This window comes from Haplochromis burtoni, unplaced genomic scaffold (genome assembly GCF_018398535.1).
Source record: "Haplochromis burtoni strain Fernald_Lab_line unplaced genomic scaffold, NCSU_Asbu1 Contig_235, whole genome shotgun sequence".
Classification (NCBI taxonomy): Eukaryota; Metazoa; Chordata; class Actinopteri; order Cichliformes; family Cichlidae; genus Haplochromis; species Haplochromis burtoni.
In genome coordinates this window covers 347776-368036 of record NW_024582596.1, presented here as the reverse complement: position 1 = coordinate 368036, position 20261 = coordinate 347776, and the positions used below count along the sequence as shown (strand labels likewise).

Below are 20261 nucleotides of genomic sequence, written 5' to 3'. Positions count from 1 at the left end.
ATGAAGATGTGACCAAAGTTATTTCCACTCAAAAAATGACATTTTTAAGCCATTGATATTGACAAAATCATCCAGTAAAGGATGGTGAAATGATTTTCCTGATCTTGTCAGTGTGACATAGGCTAGTGCTGGATACTTCAGAATTTTCAGAATATAGGTATGTGTAAAGTGCTTTGAGTAGTTGATGATACTAGATAAGTGCTATACAAAATCATTTTATTTAGCATGTATATTATTCCATGTTCTGCAAGTCCTAAAGGCATGCGGGCAGCGTCCCCTGACCAGCCTACCACTATAAACCTGCTACTACTGCCTACAAAGACCCGCTCTGCAGCGCAGTAGTTGGGATAGAAGTAATGACGTTTCCTATCATTGAACCATCCAATGCTGTCCGAGCTACATTTGTCCTCCCTTGGGTCTTTGTCATGCATGTAAGGACAGAATACCCGTTAGGAAACGGGTGTAACAAGAAGTCACTAAAATTCTCCTCGGAAAATGTAGCTGTTGTTTTTGGTCGTTCAGACGTCGTTGGGTAAAAATTATTTGGAGCACCATAAATGATCCGGTTTAGTTCAGTGAATACAACCAAACACTGTTTTTTTCGTCTCGTTTGAGGTAACATGGCTCTCCATATAGACACAGACAACAACACTACTACCATCCAATCAAGTCGCACTCTGTCTCCGCCGCGGAAATAAACCACCAATCAGCTGTCTGTCTGGGTCTTCTGTGGAAACGAACAGCCATTCATTGCGCTGTCTGGACTTCACGGAGAGAGCGTCTGACCAATTAGCTGGCTGTCTGGATGCACCGAAAGGGTGAGTGTCTATCGAGGCCCAATCAGCTTCTCAGTGCTGCCTGCCGGTGCCGGGGACTGGTGGTGAGGGGCTGCTGCAACGCGTCAGGACCGGACCGTGAACCCGGAGACGCTACACACTGAGGCGAAAGGAGATACAGGTGAGTCCGAGGATGTGTACGGGGCCTGGTTCTGGTCAGGGATGTTTTGAAACGGCAACTGTGGATTTGACGTCGCAGCCGGACGGTTATTGTGTCGTTTTCCTGTTAGCGGATACGCTGATACGCTGTCAGACAATGGAGCGCCTTTGCTTCGCTATTTATTGATGCATGCTGACATGTTGGCGACCAGCAATGCCGCCTGCAACTGTTACTTTACATTTAAAGGCCTCCAATCGCAACACAAACACTTATGGATCTTTTTTTTTATCGTGTGTGGCTTTTTTGTTTTGATAAGCGCCGAGCTGCTAACGGACGTGTTGTAATTACATTCTGATGGAAACGTTGGTCGGAGTGCCTCCAATCCGTTTCATTGTTTCATCCAGAGTCTCTAGGGGTTAACTCAGACTCGATAAAGAAACACGGTCTTTCAGGTACTAGTACAAGCTTCTTGAGAGAACAGTGGAATGAGACGAGGTCGTGAGACGGTTTTATTGAAGCAAGGCTATATAAAGTGGCGGATTAAAAGGCGCTAGGAGGAGGCCGGGGGTGCTGATGGCTCTCAGCAATTAGGAAGAAAAATTCGAAATGCATCAGCCATTTACGTAGAGACTCAACTGACTCCATATGCACCTAAATGGCTGCCTGGCGCCTGTCAGCATAACCAACATTTTACTGTAAGGGCAAGGCTTTACTCGGGCCAGACGGTTGATTGTTTCCTGATCGGCGGATTAACGGAGGTGGATGTCGAGATGACGTTAGACACCAAACTGGAATCAATATTTAATGTGTGCTGCTATTATTCTTTGGTGCACACAAGCTCATTTCAGACAAATTGGTGCCTCTTCAGCCTCTCTGCTGCTGCTGCTGCTGCTTGCTCGGGATTTCAGGCAGTCACATGCTGATATTTACATTGACTTCTTTCAGTTGCGCTACATAGGATAATACAGTACAGTTATCTTTGAGGTGAAATGGAGACGGATATCTGTGCCTTCCTCTCCTATAAGAGGTTTGTCAACAGGAGCTAGCCATTTTAACTTCATCTTCATACAGGATTGACTGTACAACTCAGATCTTTGCCACAGGAAAACTGTGGGAATAAAAGCTCTCATTGTTTTGTCACTTTTCTCTTCTTTATGGCAAATTTGTGACAGTGTGGCATTAAAGCAACACCCGAGCCTTTGAATGTTAGGGTAAACGTTTCCAGACCTAAAACATTCAGCCTTCCACACACTTGGTGATTGTGGGGTTGTATGAATGAAAGGTCCCTGCTGTTGAGTAGTAGTGTAATCTCAGCTGTGGAGTTTTTTACTCGTCCTTTTTCTTGAATCTCCTGGCAGCCATAGCAGGATACACATCCTCGCTGCCACAGTGAAAGCTTTTTACATTTTTGTAGTAGTGTACCTCCTTGATTTTTAGAAAGGTGTGACAGTGTGGAAAAAGTAAACAAAAACAATGTGATGGTTTGTAAGTAATGTATTGTCTCGACTAAAAATGGAACAAAGAAAGCATTTGAAATGTCGAAACTAAGGAATGTTGCACATTTTAAATTTGATGCCAACCTTGCAGTAAAAGTCGAGGACGGTGGTTTAAAAAATAGTAGATGGAAAAGTGAGTGGTGCTTAAAAAAAACTTGGTTATTGTGTCAGTAATGGTTAGTTATAAAGTGAGCGTTTATCCAGCCTATAAAGGATTCTATATGAGACAGAAATCATTCAATTTCCATTTCATACCTCTTTAAGAAGTTATGATAAAAAAAAACTTAAAACAATCCAATAAGATAGACTTGTTTTTTCCCAGGTAAGTAACTATTTTACAAATACCATCAGCGTTGGAGTCAGAAGGCTGTGCTGAAGACCAGCAGGTTTAAAGCTCCTTTGTTTCAGCTGAAAAGAAGGAAACATGAGCTCTGTAAGAATACATTAACATTGCTTAAATAACAGTTTGTCCAGACACTTAACAATACTTTGGTACTGATGAGTCTGGAAGTGGTACTAGTTTAATAAAAGGCTGTGGTACATGTCTCAGTAACAGTCTGTAGAGAGACATGGCTGTTCAGAATAATATCCTGACTTTGGACGCTTTTGTGTATTAGATACAGGTATGTTTCTGAACTTTCATATACATGCGGTTTTCCATGCTTCCCAGTGGCGTCTGTGGTGTGATGAGGTTAATAAATTTTTTGATCTGTTCTTGAAAACCTGGGACTGTAATATTAAAGAATGTCCAAGTATATTCTTGGACATTTCTTATTATGATCTGTGACCAGGGGTGGAAATTAGCACCCGCCACTGGCCAAATGCGGGTAAGTTTATGAAGTCGTGGTAAATTTGAACAATGCAGAAGCCACCATGGCGGATTTAAGTTTGAACAGAAAAAACTACGTTTAATTTGCAGTCCTGACCTGTCGTGGGCGGATGTGTTGCTGCCAGTCTGCTCTAAATGCCGTTATGCGATCCGAGCAGGTACTAAAATGTGTCGTCGACAGATTGGCTGGTCAGTAGCGTCACTTGACGAGTCACGAGCACGTCTTGTTCACGAAAGTTAAAACTGCCATCTTTGAAACCAGGCAATGAGGGAAATGGCTCCAAACAAACAACGCTGTGGTTCACGAGTGATAAGAAGCCACAGACGGAGCAGCAAGTATATCGTCGCCTCGACGTCGCGGGATGCTCAAACACATTGCAATGGTGACAACCACGCGGGTTTGGTAGTACTGGTTTACAATGGAACACCAGTCGATCCGAGTCTTGGTGATCCGTGGCGAGTCGATCCGAGGAGGTACTAATGGAAAAGGGGCTTTTGAAAGAGGAGGGACAATTCGAGCAGTTTAGCAATGTGGTGTTACATTTGTGGAGCTAAGCAGGTGGCAGAAACAAAAACACTCCTCAAGAGGTGTTACGATGGGACGTTAAACGGCAGTTTTTTAACGAAAAATGGAAAAGAAGTGACAACAGCGAGTTACGCGACTGGCTCACTTTTGATGAGAGCAGCCAGTCAATGTTTTGTTCCAACTGTCGGCAGCACACGCCTTCCAGCAGCAAGACTGATAGCTTTATTGTTAGCATAAAATACTCAGAATTAGAGGCCATGAAGGACCTCGGATTGTCTAAAGGCCATAAGGAGGTGAAATGCATCATTCAAATGTTACACACAAAATAGAAAAATAATGGCTGGTGAAAAGTTTGAGTGGCCGATACAAAAAGTGAAGAAAATCTATAATTTCCACCCGTCTGTGACAACAGTCTGATATTTAAAAGATTTTTTTTTCATATTTTTCCATCTCTCTCTCTAATCAATTATGGATGTTGTATAAACAATCTCCCCGGAGCAGGAAAACACCTGTTCCCACACAGAGAAAGGATTTACCTTTTTATGGCCTGACTGCACACGGCTGTCCATATAGTCAGTATACTCGATAGATGTGGAATATGCTCATGTGTTCTTCAGAGGGAATGGCTGATGGGGGGGGGGAATCAGTCAGGCTCAAACTTAAAAACAAGAAGGTTTCCAAAGAACTTGTTGTGGTGAATCCACTTAGCCAAAAAAATGGATCGAAATCAGTTGTAGAAACGATAGTCTTTATATAAGGCTTCAAAAGGGGGAATGTATAACAAATAAACTGCTCGACATCAGAGCAACATATAATGGCTTCCCGAAAACTTTCTTCTTGCTAGCTAAAAAAAAAACCCAGAGTAACTTTCGTCTACCACAAAGGATTCTGGGAAACGCAGTTTTCTAATGAAAATACCTGTTAAATGCTCCCCTTTAGCAGAAAATTAAATCTATAATTAACAGCTCTCACTAAACATGTGACTAACACTTAAATCACTTACAAAATAACCAAAATGCTGTTATCAAACAATAAACTGCAATAAAGTTAAAACAGAACTGTTGCAGTGGTGGCCCTCTGTGCAGTCTGGGAATCCCTATGCTCCCACACTAATCTATCATTGACACGCCCATAGAGAAAGACCTGCTCCCAGATCTGTGCCTCCAGCTCATCTGCAGCGACTGCCCCGGGCTACACTGCAAAAAGTGAGAGCGGGATGTGACCAGATGAAACAAAACCTGAGCGGTTGTAAAGACACATTGGGAACGTATGGCTGTGCACAAGGAAGACAACAGCATAAACGTTTGGTTCGGTGATGTTTTTCATTCGTCATGTACATCACTGTACAAAGTTTGTGGATGCAGTCACTCGGGAATCTGTCATCGTATGATTTTTAATTTGATACGAGATGTGCGTCTACTAGAAATTTCAGATGAGTTTCAGTGTCGCAAGTCAAGTGTTCTGAGAATCTTGTGTGTGACTCTTATGAAGGAAATCACATTGGATATTCAAAGTCAGACCAAAGCGCATGTACTAAAAATCTTAGATCAATGGTCACAATCAAGCTTAACGGTCAAGTTTTTCTAAAAATCTAAAAAAACAAAAACATGGCAACATAAGATTTTTTTTAAAAAATCATACCATACGTTACACTACTAAAAATCTCAGACAAGTTTGAATCCCGATGACTTTGTCGTCAAGGTCAGAGGTCAATTTTCTGAAAATCACCTGGGATTTTCAGATTTATGCTATAGGTGCATCTACTTGGTGCCAGAGGGGTACTTTTATATAACCAAGCATGAAAGGTGCAACCATTTCCACTGTGTATGTCAGCATGGAAGAAACCAGCACTACCTCGGGTATCGTGTGTTTTAGGGCTGCATCGGTTATTCTAACAATCGAGTATTCTGTTGAATATTCCACTGATTAATCGAGTAATTTTAATTAAATTAAAAATTAAAGATAAAAAATGAAAAATCAAATAAATAAAGCTATGAATGTGATCTAAACTAAGGCATAAAAAAGTATCTTTGCTTTGTCTTCTTGGAGGCTTTCTGATGTTAATGGGGATAAAAAGGGTTCTGTTTTATTTCCTGAGGTAGATTCGGTGTGTGTTCATGTTTGGTTGGTTAATGCTTAACCCTAAACCAAGACATGATGGTGGAGATGGTAATTAACATTAATAATAATGTTAATATGAGTGATGGAAGAGATCCCTCGTCCTGCAGGCATTGTGTACTGTAACGTGGTCCTGTTGAAAATCCCAGTCGTTACCAGTGAGTCATGGGCCTTCAGTCATGAGGGATGCTCTCTGCAACATCTGGACGCCCCTGAACCTCAGCCGTCCCACCTCAGCAGCGATGGCGTGCTGCTTATGCAGTTCAACAACCCGACCACATTCAAAAAGGAAAGTTTGTTTGCTTTTGCCATCAGAATGTCATGACAGTGTGACTACCTGACAGAAAATGAGAATGAATCCACATTTTTGCACAGATTTGGCCTTTCAATGTGGCTACAATGTAGCTGCCATCACCAGTGTGTGAACGGGTGGATGACAGGTTGTGTAAAGCGCTTTGGGGTCCTTAGGGACTAGAAAAGCGCTACACAAATACAGGCCATTTATTTTACCATTTCAAAGGCATGTGCTCCTAATGTTTAGATCAGCTGTAAGATAAGATAACTCTTTATTGTCATTGCACAGTCATACAATAATACAGCAACACTGGAAACTGTCCCGCATCAGCACTATGTACAACACAGCAGCTCAACTTAATAAAGAAAAAAGAAATAACTGAAACATCCTGTTTCAGTTTAAGTGCTGTCAGCCTGGAGCTGTCATTTAAACATCGTATCAGGCTAAGTTTAAAACAACCTCTGGATGCTTGCTGCAGATGTTTTGTTGTGTAAAGCAAACGGTGGTGGACGAGCACCTACAGTTTGTTGGTCAGGTGGTTTGATGAAGGACTCCCACTAGCCTTTTCCTGGCTCCATGTTCCAACTACGACAGCATCGTATTCGCTTTGTTATCATAGTTTATGTTTTAAAATGCTGGCGGCGTAGGCGTAACTTTGTCAAGTTACACACACATGCTGCTCCTCAATACGTTTCTATTCCAGGTCTGTTTTTAGTTATAAATGCAGGTGAAGCACTCGCGTGACAACCGTGCGCCACAGAGCCGTGGATTAAAAAGAAATGTCGAAGCAAAGAGTTTGTGTCGAGGATTTTTTATAATCAGATTACTCGATGAATCAGCCTTATTATGTTTTCAGTGTAATGCATGGTGCGAAGTGCTGCACCTTTAAGCAATATTTAAAACTCGATTTGATTAACAAGGATAATAACTAACAGTCTCTTATAACTCTTAAAATACGTATAAAATTATAATATGCATTTTCTCTATAGTCACAAAAACACGTACCAGGGTGGACAGAGGAGCAATAGGACAGGATGTACCACGGCTGAAAGCTCGCCCCACCCTGTAAATATATGAAACCCATCAGGATGCAGATTTAATATTATTTCACGGCTACACCCGTATTAACTTTTGGGTTTTGTGCCAAGAGCGAACTTTTAAATAAAATAGACATTTTTATCAGAAGTTAACGTTTTCCTGGTTTCACATTGGTTTTACCATTTCACTGATTTAATTTAATGTATCCTTTTGTTTTACTTAATAAAAGTCTCATGTCAACTTCAATTTCTGTACAAAGTGCTTGCTCATTTTAATAAAGTCAACAGCTTGAGAACTCTTGGTATATAAAGCATACCATTATTTTTTTTTCTTTTCTTTTTTTAAATAAAACCATGACATTTTATTCTATTTCAAAATAATATCATTTAAATCTGATTTTAAAAAAAAAAGAAAAAAAAAAAGCTTTTCTTTGCCACCTTCGTCATGGAAAGAGTCCCTGCATGGCATTTTTGGGACAAGTGTCCACAAAACCCTGACAGTAACAGGGATGATGTTTTCTCAGCCATTTCTACTCATGTGAAGCACAACCGGCTAACACATGTAGACGACAAAAATCATTTTTAGTATTTTATTCAAGATTAAATATAAATAAATAAACGTAGCAGAGTGGACATGTTATCTTTTTCCAAATTCATGAACCATGAAGAAAGAGGTTGATCAGTGTGTGATATTTACTGAACCTGGTCGATGATTTCACTCCAGAAAAAGTATAACTTACTGTAATTTATGTGACTCGAGGAGAAGTGAGAGGATTGTTAGATTTCCTAAACAGTACCTGGGGGACGGGCAATTTGGGAACACAACTTATGTAAAAATGTAAATGTTTAAAAAAAGCTGTAGCACATCTGTGGGAACCCCAACACATGTACCATTAACACAGCGTTTCTTGGTCGCTGCAGATTTCTTTATTCACCACCAAATTTGCACTTTCCAATGATTTGCACTATGTTGTCAGCTCGAGCTCACTGCTACACCTTCACAGGCTACACCTTCACAGCTGGCAGCACTAGACTCCTGCTGCACACACCTTGATCCCAGCGTGCTACTGTGTGAAATCAGAGAGACATAATTATATGTTTGCTGGCATATGTGCCAGCCAGTTTCCCCTGGCACTGCCCACCCCGTTCCCTGTAATTGAGCCATAAACCACAAACCACACCCTGCGACCACATACCTCCATTCTGTGGCCTAGCCTACTCCTCCCCCCATGAACAAGACAGGAAATTGGCCAAAGCCGTCTGCACCCCTGGCCTACAGATTCTTGTATTTAAATGGTCTTAAGGAGCGATACCAGTGATTGATCCAGGCATGGCCTCTTTTTTTGTGATGGAAAGTGGGAAAGGATGAGCAGTCTGGTCGCACACTTTGATAGCTTTTGTCTCGAGTAACCCACTGGTGGGGGCGACCCCCTTTACCTGCAGGGACAAAACAGGCCTCATGCTTGAGGCATCAGTCTGCAGAACAAAAACGGAGTGTGAAGCAGGTGTTCCCCACAGAGAGCCTGTTTCAGTCAGACACTGCGAACACAGCTCTGAGCTAGTAAACCTGAGCTAGTAACCAACCACATGTAAAAGCCAGCTTACCTTTTGTTTGGTCTTGCAATGGCCTTAGTACCCTAGATACTGATAACGAGATAGCAGGTACCTCCCTCCGTCCAAACACCCACTTCTCCGTGTTGGCCACGAGCTCTGCCGCCATCAGAGATTTCAGCCAGATGTCAGTGCAAATGCTGAAATCATGTAAAGGCATTAGAAAGTGATGGAGCTTTCAAGCTGACAGGAAGGGTGACAAATTGGTAAAACCATACAGAGTGGAGAGCACCATCTTTTCCTTCTGGAGACAACCAGACTACCGGCAGATTCCCTTAAGTCCAGTGAAAAAGTGAGCTTTCAATGTGAGCAGCCAGTTACCTCTGAACCATTTTCCTTTTGTGTTCAGGTAACCTACAGAGCCGTGAACGCACCATCAGACATGGGCGAGTTTCAAAGTGGTGCAGTGTAAGTGTGGTGGGACTGGGCGGAGGGGGACACATCCTCAAAGTGATTTTGGAATGCAGCAAAATCAGATTTCTGGGCTTGTGTCAGATGGTTATCACAGCAGAGTGAGGTGGCAATGAATTTGGAATTTCAAGCCATAGCTAATGTCTTCTTCAGTCTTCTCACCAGAGAAATGGGCTCTGCCTGTCTGTGCTTTCAGCAGGTTGAGGTGGTGTATCTGTGTGGCTCCACCCCTGATCATTTCATAATCAGCATAGCTTACTCAGTAGCCCTCGCCACTAGGTGAGTAACTTTGAGCTGGATGAGTAACATCAGTGCTTTCTCTCTGTGTGTTTAGCACCTTATGATCGTGGGCCTGTTCATCCCAGTCTGAGGTCCAGAGTGCTTTGAAGCAGGTTATCATCAAGGATGTCTCTACATTGCTGCATTCGTCTTTCTTTCAACTCTGAAATATGCCTGCAGCAGGATGCTGCCACAACCATGCTTCGCTGTAGGGATGGTACTGGCCAGGAGCCTGGTGTCAGCGCTACATTCAGACCAAAGAGTTAAACCTTTGTTTTAGCCGACTAGACAGTTTTGTTTCTCATGGTCTGAGAGCCTTTTAGGTGCCTTTTGGCAAACTCCCGGCAGGTGTTTACTGAGGAGTAGCTTCTGTCTGGCCTCTCTACCACACAGGCCTGATTGGTGAAGTGGTGCAGAAATGGTTGTCTTTCCTCTACAGAGCAATGCTGGAGCTCTGTCAGAGTGAACCTTGGGTTCTCCGTCACCTTCCTAATGCCGCCGTATTTGTTGTGCTTTGGTTGGTTGTGCACATCTTAAGTTTTAAAACCACAGCTAGGTTGAGGACACAAATGTATGATTGTGTTGGTTTTTACCACCATTTTGATGATATTCTAGTGCAGGCGACCAGAGATATACAGACACATGAAAACGTGAGACTTTGTGGAAGAAAAAACAAAACAAAAACCACTCAGCCAAGTCTTTGCTTCCAGTTTTGAGTTGTCTCTCTGTATCAGCGTGTATGCGGCTTTATTGTCCTTCAGGAGAATAATGTGATGATATGGTGGCGGCTATGGGGCCTTACATAAACAGGTATGTGTGTGCCTTTCCAAATCATGTGAATCTGTCACAGGATGACTTCAATCAAGTTGTTGAAACATGTGACAGAAAGTCAGTAGGATGCACCTGTACTTCAATTTTGAGTGTCATGGCAAAGCCGTATGTTATATTTTAGTTTATTATTTTGTAATATGTGGATTTCAAACACTATTTTCACTTTGCCACTGTGAGGCATTGTGTGTAGAATTGAAAGTGAAAAATGAATTTGATCCATTTTGGAATAAAGCTGTAGCATGACAAGTGGAACAGTGTCCTGCTGTTAGGACGCACTGTGCTTTGAAGCAGTGTAGTGCATTTATTTTAGCCTGTGCAACAGAAAGATATGAGACCAACTAGATGAGCGATTAACTGGTTTGGTGAAATTAACAAATCTGTTTGAGGCATAAAGAATCGTATATTCAGAAGAGAGTGAAGCAAATTGAAGAGAATTCTAAAGATGCTTGAAATCTATTGTGAAATCGACAATTTCACTACTATTAGAATATACTCTCATATCAACAATCAGAATTTTTCAAAAAATAATTATGGGAAAGTGAAGGTTACTACAAAATGCCAAATCATTCTAGAAATCTTTCTAATTATAAAATATTGATTCCTCCTGTTTCACTTATTTATGTTCTGGAATCGATTGTCATATTAAAATATTAATATATTAGTAATTTCTGTAGGTTATCATTAACAAGAACACTGTGTTACTGGGAGCGTGTAAATGATTGGTAGGATCTACTTGTTCTTCCGCCTGTCACAGTGATATGTGAAATACGGCTGCAGAAATACATCACGGCTCGTGTCCTCGCTCGTTTTGTTGACAATAACAGCTGATCATAGACAGAGCCAGGACGCGGTTTGCGATGCATGTGGCAAGAACACAAACCTTGTCAAACACAAACAAAAGTAAATCATAACACTCAATATGATGATGAGGAGGAGAGGAACAGTTGCTGTTACGGCGACACAGAGTCCTTTGGTGCTGCAGGCACTGTCCAGGAACTGAGAGAAGATGTGGAGCTGTTTGCGACGTGTAGCACTGCTGCTTCGGAAAGCGACTCATGGCTAGGTTTACATTTTTGTGTCAATGTTTAAACAACTGGAATTCCCTGCATGCTTTAAACTGCGGAATCCCATTTGTTCAAATCTACGTTAATAAAACGTTTTACAATAAATAGCTGTATGAGTTTAACTTGGAGTAATATGTGTGTCAGTTCAGTTGGTAAGGCTGTTGAGTAGATCAGTTAAAGTGGATTATTTGAATGATTAGGCTTTAATGAGACAGCGTCCTTGCAGTACACTGTGTAATATCTACGCATGCATCACGAAGCTCGTTGAGAGAAGGTCAAGGTTTCACTGTCAGCAAAGCAAAGGGAGGCTGTTTTGAAGAAATAAAAATATCAAACATGTTTTGAGTTTTTCACACAATTTTTTGTTTACCACGTAACTCCGTATGTGTTCGTTCATAGATTTGATGCCTTTAGTGAAAATGTACGATGTAAATAGTCATGGAAATAAAGAAAAATGAGAAGATGGGTCCAAACTTTTAACAGGTAGTGCACGCTGCTTTAGATTTTCCAAGCGCATTAACTTTTTATACAAAGTATCAGATCAATATCATCAATAGTAGCCTGAATTTTTCTTTGTGTCAGGTCGGAATGGAAATCAGTGGTGTCGCACATCACTACTTTGTAACAACTTTAATTAGAACCTGTTACAAGATGTCTTTTTTTTTTATGTAGGAAGTTTTTTACAAAAAAAAAGTGAGTTAGCGCAGATCGCAGGGCTGCACGTGTCAATGCGTTAACGAGCTAACCGCGCTAACATGTTGACGCCGGGCAGCCCCACACACGGGGCGATCCGCGGTAACTCGCTAAGATTGGCTGAGATGTGCCACGTTAATGCGGTTATGGCGTTAACGTCATTTTAACGAGATTAACGCCGACAGCACAATTTCTTTTTTTTTTCTTTTTATTATCTGTCATTTATCTTATTTCATGAAAAATAAAGGAACATACCGAACAGTGGATAATGGGATACAAGTGCAGATGTGAGTTGGTGTATCTGTGCGACATAATGAAATCCCAAAAAGTTGATTCTGTTCGTCTGGACGCGGCGTTTTCAGAGAAATGTTTCGTCATCAAGTGACTTCTTCAGAAACCTAGATTGTGATGCTTTATTAATACTTACCATAGCATGTAGTACAGAAGCCTCTTCTTTTGCCTTCTATATAACATTTGTTTTGTGGATAAAATAGCAAAATATTTTATAGGAAATATCGAAATTATCGAAATATAAAAATTTGAGAAAATGAAAATTCTGTCAAAGTAAAGCACGAGGTTACTAGGGCAGATTCAAATGAATGAAGTTTGAACTTTGGCCAAAAAAGTATTTTTGTGTGTTTTAGGAGCAGTCATGTTTCCAAATAATTAATTTGGAAATTATTTTGCAGAGTTTAGCTAACCTGCACAGTCCTGTGGGGTGGTTAGAGTACTAGGTTTTCAAACCTGATGTCTGATACCTGATATGCTTAGAAAATGCTCAAAACTTTCAGTACCATGGGATGCAAAAACCCCAGTACATAAGAATCTCTCAGGTGGTGCCAAAAAACGACGACACACTGTTCGGTTGTCTGAGGTGGGCTGTCTTGTGACGTGGTGTCATCGTTGATGAGGTACAGTTGCTTAAATACTGTTTCTGTCTAGTTGCAGGTGAACCTTTTGCAGCCTCATTGTAGGACTTTTTAAAAGAGTTTAAAGTTTTCAGAGCATGTGCAGAGCCTTCTTGTGCGAGTGCAGACATCACCAGGTTGGCTGGCTGGCTGCTACTAATAGACTTAACTTACTAACATCCATCAGCATGTCCGCAGGGCAACAAACCCTTTGTGTTACGCTCTCCTTCACTTTGATTTGGACTTTGCTTTTCCTCACTTTTAGTATGAACTAATCCACTCAGTGAGATAATGTGGGTAAACATAAAAATTTCCACAGCAGCTGCAAACAGAATTTCTAAACCAAAATAAGGTGATAAGGTTACCTGCTATCTCCTGCTATCTCTTACGCAGAGACTCCTGTTGTTTTGTTGTTTTTGCTGGTCCCAGGCGCACACTTCCTCTGCCGAAATAGTTTGATGAAAGTGCTCAACATAATTCGAAGGTAGATTATTCTAAACTCAGATACTGAATGCCACAAATTCATTTTTCAACATTAAACGGGGCAGACGTGTCTGTGTGCCAGTGCAGCCATGGACCTGATGTTCCCGTAACCGTTGTGTTGGCTTTAAACACTTTTTCAGCAAAGCCTGATTTTTCTAGTCTTGGGGGACATCCCAAAGCTCTTCTTTGGAAATTTGCTCTTTTGTTCCTCCTAGCTGTCTTTTGAAGGTCACTCCATGACTGATAGGGAGACAATGTAACACTATGTCTTCTTTTACTGCATTGACAATATATTTGGTGTCATAGTTTTGCTGAAAAATGACACGGCTACCAGTCAGGTTCTTTCCACATGGTTTTGCACGGTTGATCAAAATCTGATATTACTTTTCTGCATTAATATATCATTAATTTTGACAAGATCCCACCACAACTGGCTGAAATGACTCAAACCATGACCGCCTCCACTGATTTTTACAAATGGCTTTAGACGCCTTTTCTGTTGACCTCTTCTGTAATATTTGAACCAAAAATTAAAAATGTGGATTTGTCGCTTTAGAAAACCTGCTACCACTGATTTCTGGCTGAGTTTCTGTGTAATCTGGCATACCTCTGTCCTATTTGCTTTGCTTAAGAATGACTTCTTGAAAGCCACCCTTCACTGAAATGAAACTATTTTGGATTAAGTTTGGCGAACAGATGGATAAACTGAAGGGTCAGATACGTGTCTTGGGTCCTGTGTCAAGTCTTTTCTTCCCTGTTTCTTGAGGACATGACTTTCAGATACTGTTCATCTGTAGATAGGCCTGCCACTTCTTCTGACCTCCATGACAGATGGCCGCCCCTCCCTGGAGGTTCTGCTGGAGGTTTCTTCCTGTTTAGAGGGAGTTTTTCCTTCCCGCTGTCACCAAAGTGCTTGCTAATAGTGGGTCACTGAAATTATCCACTAATATGACATGTTATTTTATGCCTATTAAAATTCCGCTGTCTTTGGGTTGGCTCAAATGTTTTGCCAGGCACCACATATACTGTATTGCCAAAAGTATTCACTCATCTACCTTCACATGCACATCAACTTGAGTGACGTCCTATTCTTAATCCATAGGGTCTGATATTGTGTCGGCCCACCCTTTGCAGCTATAACAGCTTCGACTCTTCTGTGAACGTTTTCCACGAGGTTTAGGAGTGTGCTAGTCATTCTTCCAGAACTGAGGTCAAACGGTGATGTTGGATTAGAAGGCCTGCTCTAACTCATCCCAAAGCTGTGCTGTTAGGTTGAGGTCAGGTCATTGTGCAAAAAAGTTCTTCCACACCAGACTTGCTCATCATGTCTTTATGGACCTTGCTTTGTACACTGGTGCACAGCCATGCTGGAACAGGAAGTTGCATAAAATTGTCCAAACATTAAAAGTTTCTTTAAGTGGCACTGAGGGGAGCAAAACTCCTGAAAAACAACCCCACAACATGATCCCTACTCCAGCAAACTTTACACCTGGCTCAATGGAGGCAGACGAGTACCGTCCTCCTGACAACCACCAGAACCAGAGTCCAGTGCTGGCGTGCTTTACACCACTGCATCTGATGCTTGCATTGCACTTGGAGTTGTAAGACTTGGATGTAGCTGCCCAGTCATGAAGCTCTCACTGTTCTTAAGCTAATTTGAAGACCACATGAAGCCTGCAGAAAGTTGGCGACCTCTGCACACTATGCACCTCAACATCTGCTGATCCCACTCTGTGATTTCTTTTTTGTAGCCTACCACTGTGTGTGCAAGTTGCTGTCGTTCCCAATCAATTCCACTTTGTGATACAGCTAACAGTTGACAGTGCGGTATTTAGTAGCAACTAGACGTGTTGCACAAGTGTGTGCTGCACCCTGAGCTGCAGAGAGTGACCCGCTCTTTCAGAAATGTGTTTGGAGAAGCAGACTTTGTGCCCACGTGCTGGATTTTATACACCTGTGTCCATGGATGGGATTGGAACACCTGAATTCAATGATTTTTATGGGTGAGCTGAATACACTCGGCAATATAGTGCACACAGTTAAAGTCCATGACTTCATGTAAATATGCTGACAATGAGCAGATTTTGAGCAAACAGGAATTTTCATCTTTCTTTTTCTTTGTGAAAACAACTAAAGGCAACTATAGGCTGATAAGATATCGTTCCATTTGAGATGCAGAAACCTTTTGGAGAGGAAAGCAGTGAAAGCATGCAGATTGCATCATGGAAAGCAAGACTGCAGTAATTGCAATTCAAAAATCCTTGTTGCATTCAAATGTTTTTTAGCGTGTCAAACATAAGTTTCCTGGGCTGAGAAGTAATTTCATATAACATCTTTGTGACGTGGATGAATTTGAAAGCGTTGACATCAGTGGTTACTAACTGTCACCTTTACAGTCTTCTTGGATATAATCGGTCTTCAGAATTAAAGATGCACCAAATGCATTTTTTTAAGTCTGACCCGCTGATTCTGATTCTAGTGTTTCTACTGAGACTATAATGGAAATCTGTAGATGTGCAGAAAGTTTCTAAAGCGTATATGAGTTTGGAGATGTGCACGCACATGTTGCTGGTGGTGTTTATGCTTTTCATTTAAATCTGGAATGATACATCTGCTGCAGATGTAATCAGTCACCAGCATCTAGCAATGGTTATGTCTGAAGCACACAAGTGTTACATGAAAGTGAAATGTGTGGAGGTTAGCATGTTGTGCAGATCTGCTGACTGTTCAGTGTGGGTGTGTTTGTGTTGATGCTCTGCTGGCTGCCACATTCAGCCTCATTTTAAGATGTCTGTACTTTGACTAAACGTCTCCTGTTCCTACAGTTTTCTTTCTGTTTCTTTGTTTTTTGTCCTCTGTGGAAGAGTGTATGCCCCACCCTTTGGTCTAAAGCAGTCAGTCTTTTCTTATCAAAGGGCCTCTCAAAGAGGAGCTTTTCTTCATTCAGCTCTCAAAATGCAGTGGCTGCCCTAACACTCCAACAACGCCCACACCCACCCGCCTGCTCCTCCTGCTCGCCTCCCACCGCGTTGTTTTTCTTTTTCTTTTTGGATGCATGCTCGCGTGTCATTCTGTCTGTAAATACAATAAGTCAAAAACTTGTGCTTGAATTCAGATAAAATGTCGTATGGGTGCAGAGCGGGTCATGGTAACCATGCAAGAGCATTTGCTATATCGAGGTCATCGAGGTCTTCAAAGCCAACGTAAAGAGTTATTGGTTGAAATGTACAAAAAGCCGTATATTTAGGAACTCTGATCCTTACAAGTGTGGTGTGTACTATCAACATACAGAGTACCTTATAAAGGTTTTAAATAAGCTATATTTAACTACCTTCACTGTCAGTAGATTAAGGTCAAAGGGATAATGTTATATAGAGCTATTTAAAACTGTTTGTTTGTTTTTAAATTGCCATTACTTGTCCTGACAACACATCAGTCTATACAGAATAGTATGTAGGGATTTTAAATAACAAGTTCACACTTCTGACCTCTCCTCCAAGGTCAAATAAGGTCAAACTTTCAGAAAAATGTTTTTATCTTTAAAACTGTGATTAAAATGACACTGCCTTTGTTTGTTTTGGCAACATTTAAGAAATAATAATGGTTAAAGGGGAATTCAAATAATTGTCTGGATCCAAATATCATGTCACCTTTGACCTCTGAGCTCACTATTACATATATATAATCATCGTATCTGTCTTTCTTTGACTGCAAAAGTTGTGATATCCCATGCAAGATGGCGGCACGTAGGCACCCAGCAGCTAGGAGCTCACAGTTTCACAGAGCATGTTTCTGTGTGAATGATTGAGGGTAAACTTAGCTAAACTTTAGTGTCTCTGTGTGATTAGACTGGTGCGTGAACGGTAGGATCACACTCACACACTGGAAGCACTGACTGTGCTGTGCAGAGAGCTCACAGTAGTGATCATCGCTGCAGTGTACGTACCACCTGATGCTAATGTTAGCGTGGCGGTCTCCCAGCTGTACACCGCAATAAACAAACAGTGCAGGCCTGTCCTGAGGGAATTTGTATTGTCGCTGGGGACGTCATCCAGGCTGGTGTTAAGTCTGTACAGGAGTATGTTGCCTCATCAGCGGAGGAGACGAGACTGTACAGCAAGGAGGTTAAAAAACTGGCAGCATGGTGGTGTGAACACAACCTGAACACAAGTCCAACAAAGACATCCTTAGGAAGAAACTGTTGGTGGCTTTTTACCACAGCACCATCGAGGGTGTCCTCAGCTACTGCATCATGGCTTGGTGGCAGACGGGAAAATGCTGCAGATCATCGGCTGTGCCCGACCATCTCTGAAGGACTTAACTGGCAAACAGTGACTCAGAAAACTGCTGCCCACTTGTCTCACCTTGGACAGCACCTGTTCAGCCTCATGCCCCCTGACAGGAAGTACAGGTGTTTAATAAGTAGGACAGCCAGGCAGAGAAATGGCTGACCGCTAAGCCCAGTGAATCAACCTACTGAGCTTCACTCACCCCCCACCTGCAGTCAAAACGCTGCCAAATGTAATGTTACATGATGGTACAGAACACTAGAATAACATGGTACAATGTTCAGTATGACTCACACTCTGTGGCTGCTGCTACCTACCAACAAGTGCATCATCCTTTTTAGTAGAGCAGTGTTTTTCCTCTATTTATACTTTTCTATTAGCTATTTTTGTTGTATTTGCTCATTTTTCTGTGAAATGAATCACGAGTGAACACATGTAAGGATGAATGTCCAGCTGGTCTGCTCACTGTACGAGGCCCAAGTACAGCGACATCTAAGCTGGTCTTTGTTTTTAAGATCAAGTTGTTCATGTCCAGGTATTTACAGAACAGCACTTATTATCCAGACCTGCTCCTTACTGTTCACAGACAAAATGCAAAGCTGTTCCCCTAAAAGTAAATACGGCCCAGAGAGAGAACTTTGGGTTGCTTGTTGTTTTGGGTTTTTTGCCACCTTGCTGTGATATCGTTGCCACTAACTGCTACATAATAAAAGACCAACCCTCAGCTTACAGCCCAGCTCACACTGTGGTCGAAGTCATTTCTCTTTCAGAGATTTTGACTTTTCAAAATAAATTTGAATTAATGGGCCTTTTTTTAGATGCTAGTGTGTAAAATTGTATGTATATTTTCAAAAAGCACAGATAATGAGGGGTATTGTGTTGTAGGCTACTTCCATTGTAAACATGAATCATGCGGGTTAAGTACACAGTGAAGTCGAGCTGATGCCATCAAATATGGTGCTGTCTCACTGAGCTGTGCTCATGTGCTCAGAGGTCTAGACTGCTGAGTTTACTAAGTCAGAACTAACAAGTAATTACAGCCTCGGCCTCAGAGGTTAGCGATACATGAACCCATCAAAGAATGACAGAAACAGTGCAGTAATGACCTGCTTTTAAAGATGTATTAAATCAATTCTTTCAGTTTTAATTAATTAATGGCACATTAGTTAAAGTAAAAATCAATATAATCCAATATAAAAATGAGAAAAAGTACACAATAGCACAGCAGAGTAGATGACAACATTTTGGGTTAGCAAGACAGCAACCCCCTGGATATTAAATCTTGTATAATTAATCTTTAATAATATGTTTGTCTGTCATTTTAAATATTTTCACAATATGTTTAGAATATGATATCTAACAAATTTGTCATTAAATTCAGTGTTGCTCTGGTAAATCTCCCAGGACATGGATCTTCCTTCATAGGGTTCTATAATACTGATTGTGCGGCTGGGATGATGTGTTGACATGATAAATGGACTTGTATGTAGTGGTCACTTTGTTCACAATACCACCAACAAACTGCTGTAACTAGGGCTGTTTGATATAACGATATAAGAACGTCTGTCGTTTCATTTTACGCTATCGTTTGTTTCATGGTGTCGCAAAATAAACAGTTTACGGCTGTTTATCGTGGTTCTGATGGTCGCTGTAGCAGCTATATTCATTTCTTAAAGTTCTCTCTCTTATATTTAAAATAACCACGCTACGGACGGACAAGGGCCTGTTTTTACGAGTTGATGTTAGTAACAACGACGGTAAACCCAGCGTGTGGCTCCGCCGTCTGCTTGTTTGTTTTCCACATAAACCTTTCACAATAAAGCTGAAGTTCCTGTTGAAATTTTTCAAAATAAGCTAAAATGATGACAAACAGAAGGACCCGTCCAAACAAATCGAGGACCTTGTTCCTAAACGCGGGGCTGCCTCTGTAGCATGGACATGGTTTGGTTATGAAAAGTCTGACACGGACCAGATAAAACTGTACTATGCAAATTATGGTGCAAACGGTCCCCACCTCAGAGTCAAACGCAACAAACCTCTACAACCACCGACGCAAGAATCACGCCAAAGAGTGTGAAGAGAGTTTAAGGATGAGAAGAAAAGAAGCTCCAAATAAACCTTAGACTCAGACGTTAGAACAGGCTTTTCCCCGCAGCACGCCGCGTAATAAATACTCACAAAGAAAATGGCGGCCGTTACAACCTCTGTCTAAAAATATATAGTTTCATGTATCGGTCAAAACACTCGCCTCCAGGTACACAACGCCCAGCTGGAAACACTTCATACAAGTCGAGCTGCCCGAGATTCACAGAATTTACAGAAAAGTAACATTTTTGTGATTGTATATGGTTGTCAGGACGATAAATGTCTTATATCAGTAGAGCAGGGCGATATGACCGAAAATATTTATCACGATATACATTTGAAAATTTGCGATAACGATATAACTGCCGAT

The 20261-nt window shown here is 41.4% G+C and overlaps 1 protein-coding gene across 5 annotated transcripts in view; it reads left to right on the top strand.

Moving 5' to 3' along the window:
* Positions 1-429: 429 nt before the first annotated feature.
* gatad2b (GATA zinc finger domain containing 2B) overlaps positions 430-20261 on the top strand; it is a 43753-nt gene continuing 23921 nt past the window's right edge. For 2 of the 5 annotated variants that reach the window (XR_006055157.1, XM_005937790.3), the window contains exon 1: positions 435-957. The gene's annotated coding sequence lies outside the window, so the exon portion shown is untranslated. Of the gene's footprint in view, positions 958-20261 lie in introns of all 5 variants that reach the window. The other 3 variants (XM_005937791.3, XM_005937793.3, XM_005937792.3) reach the window with 3 other exon arrangements.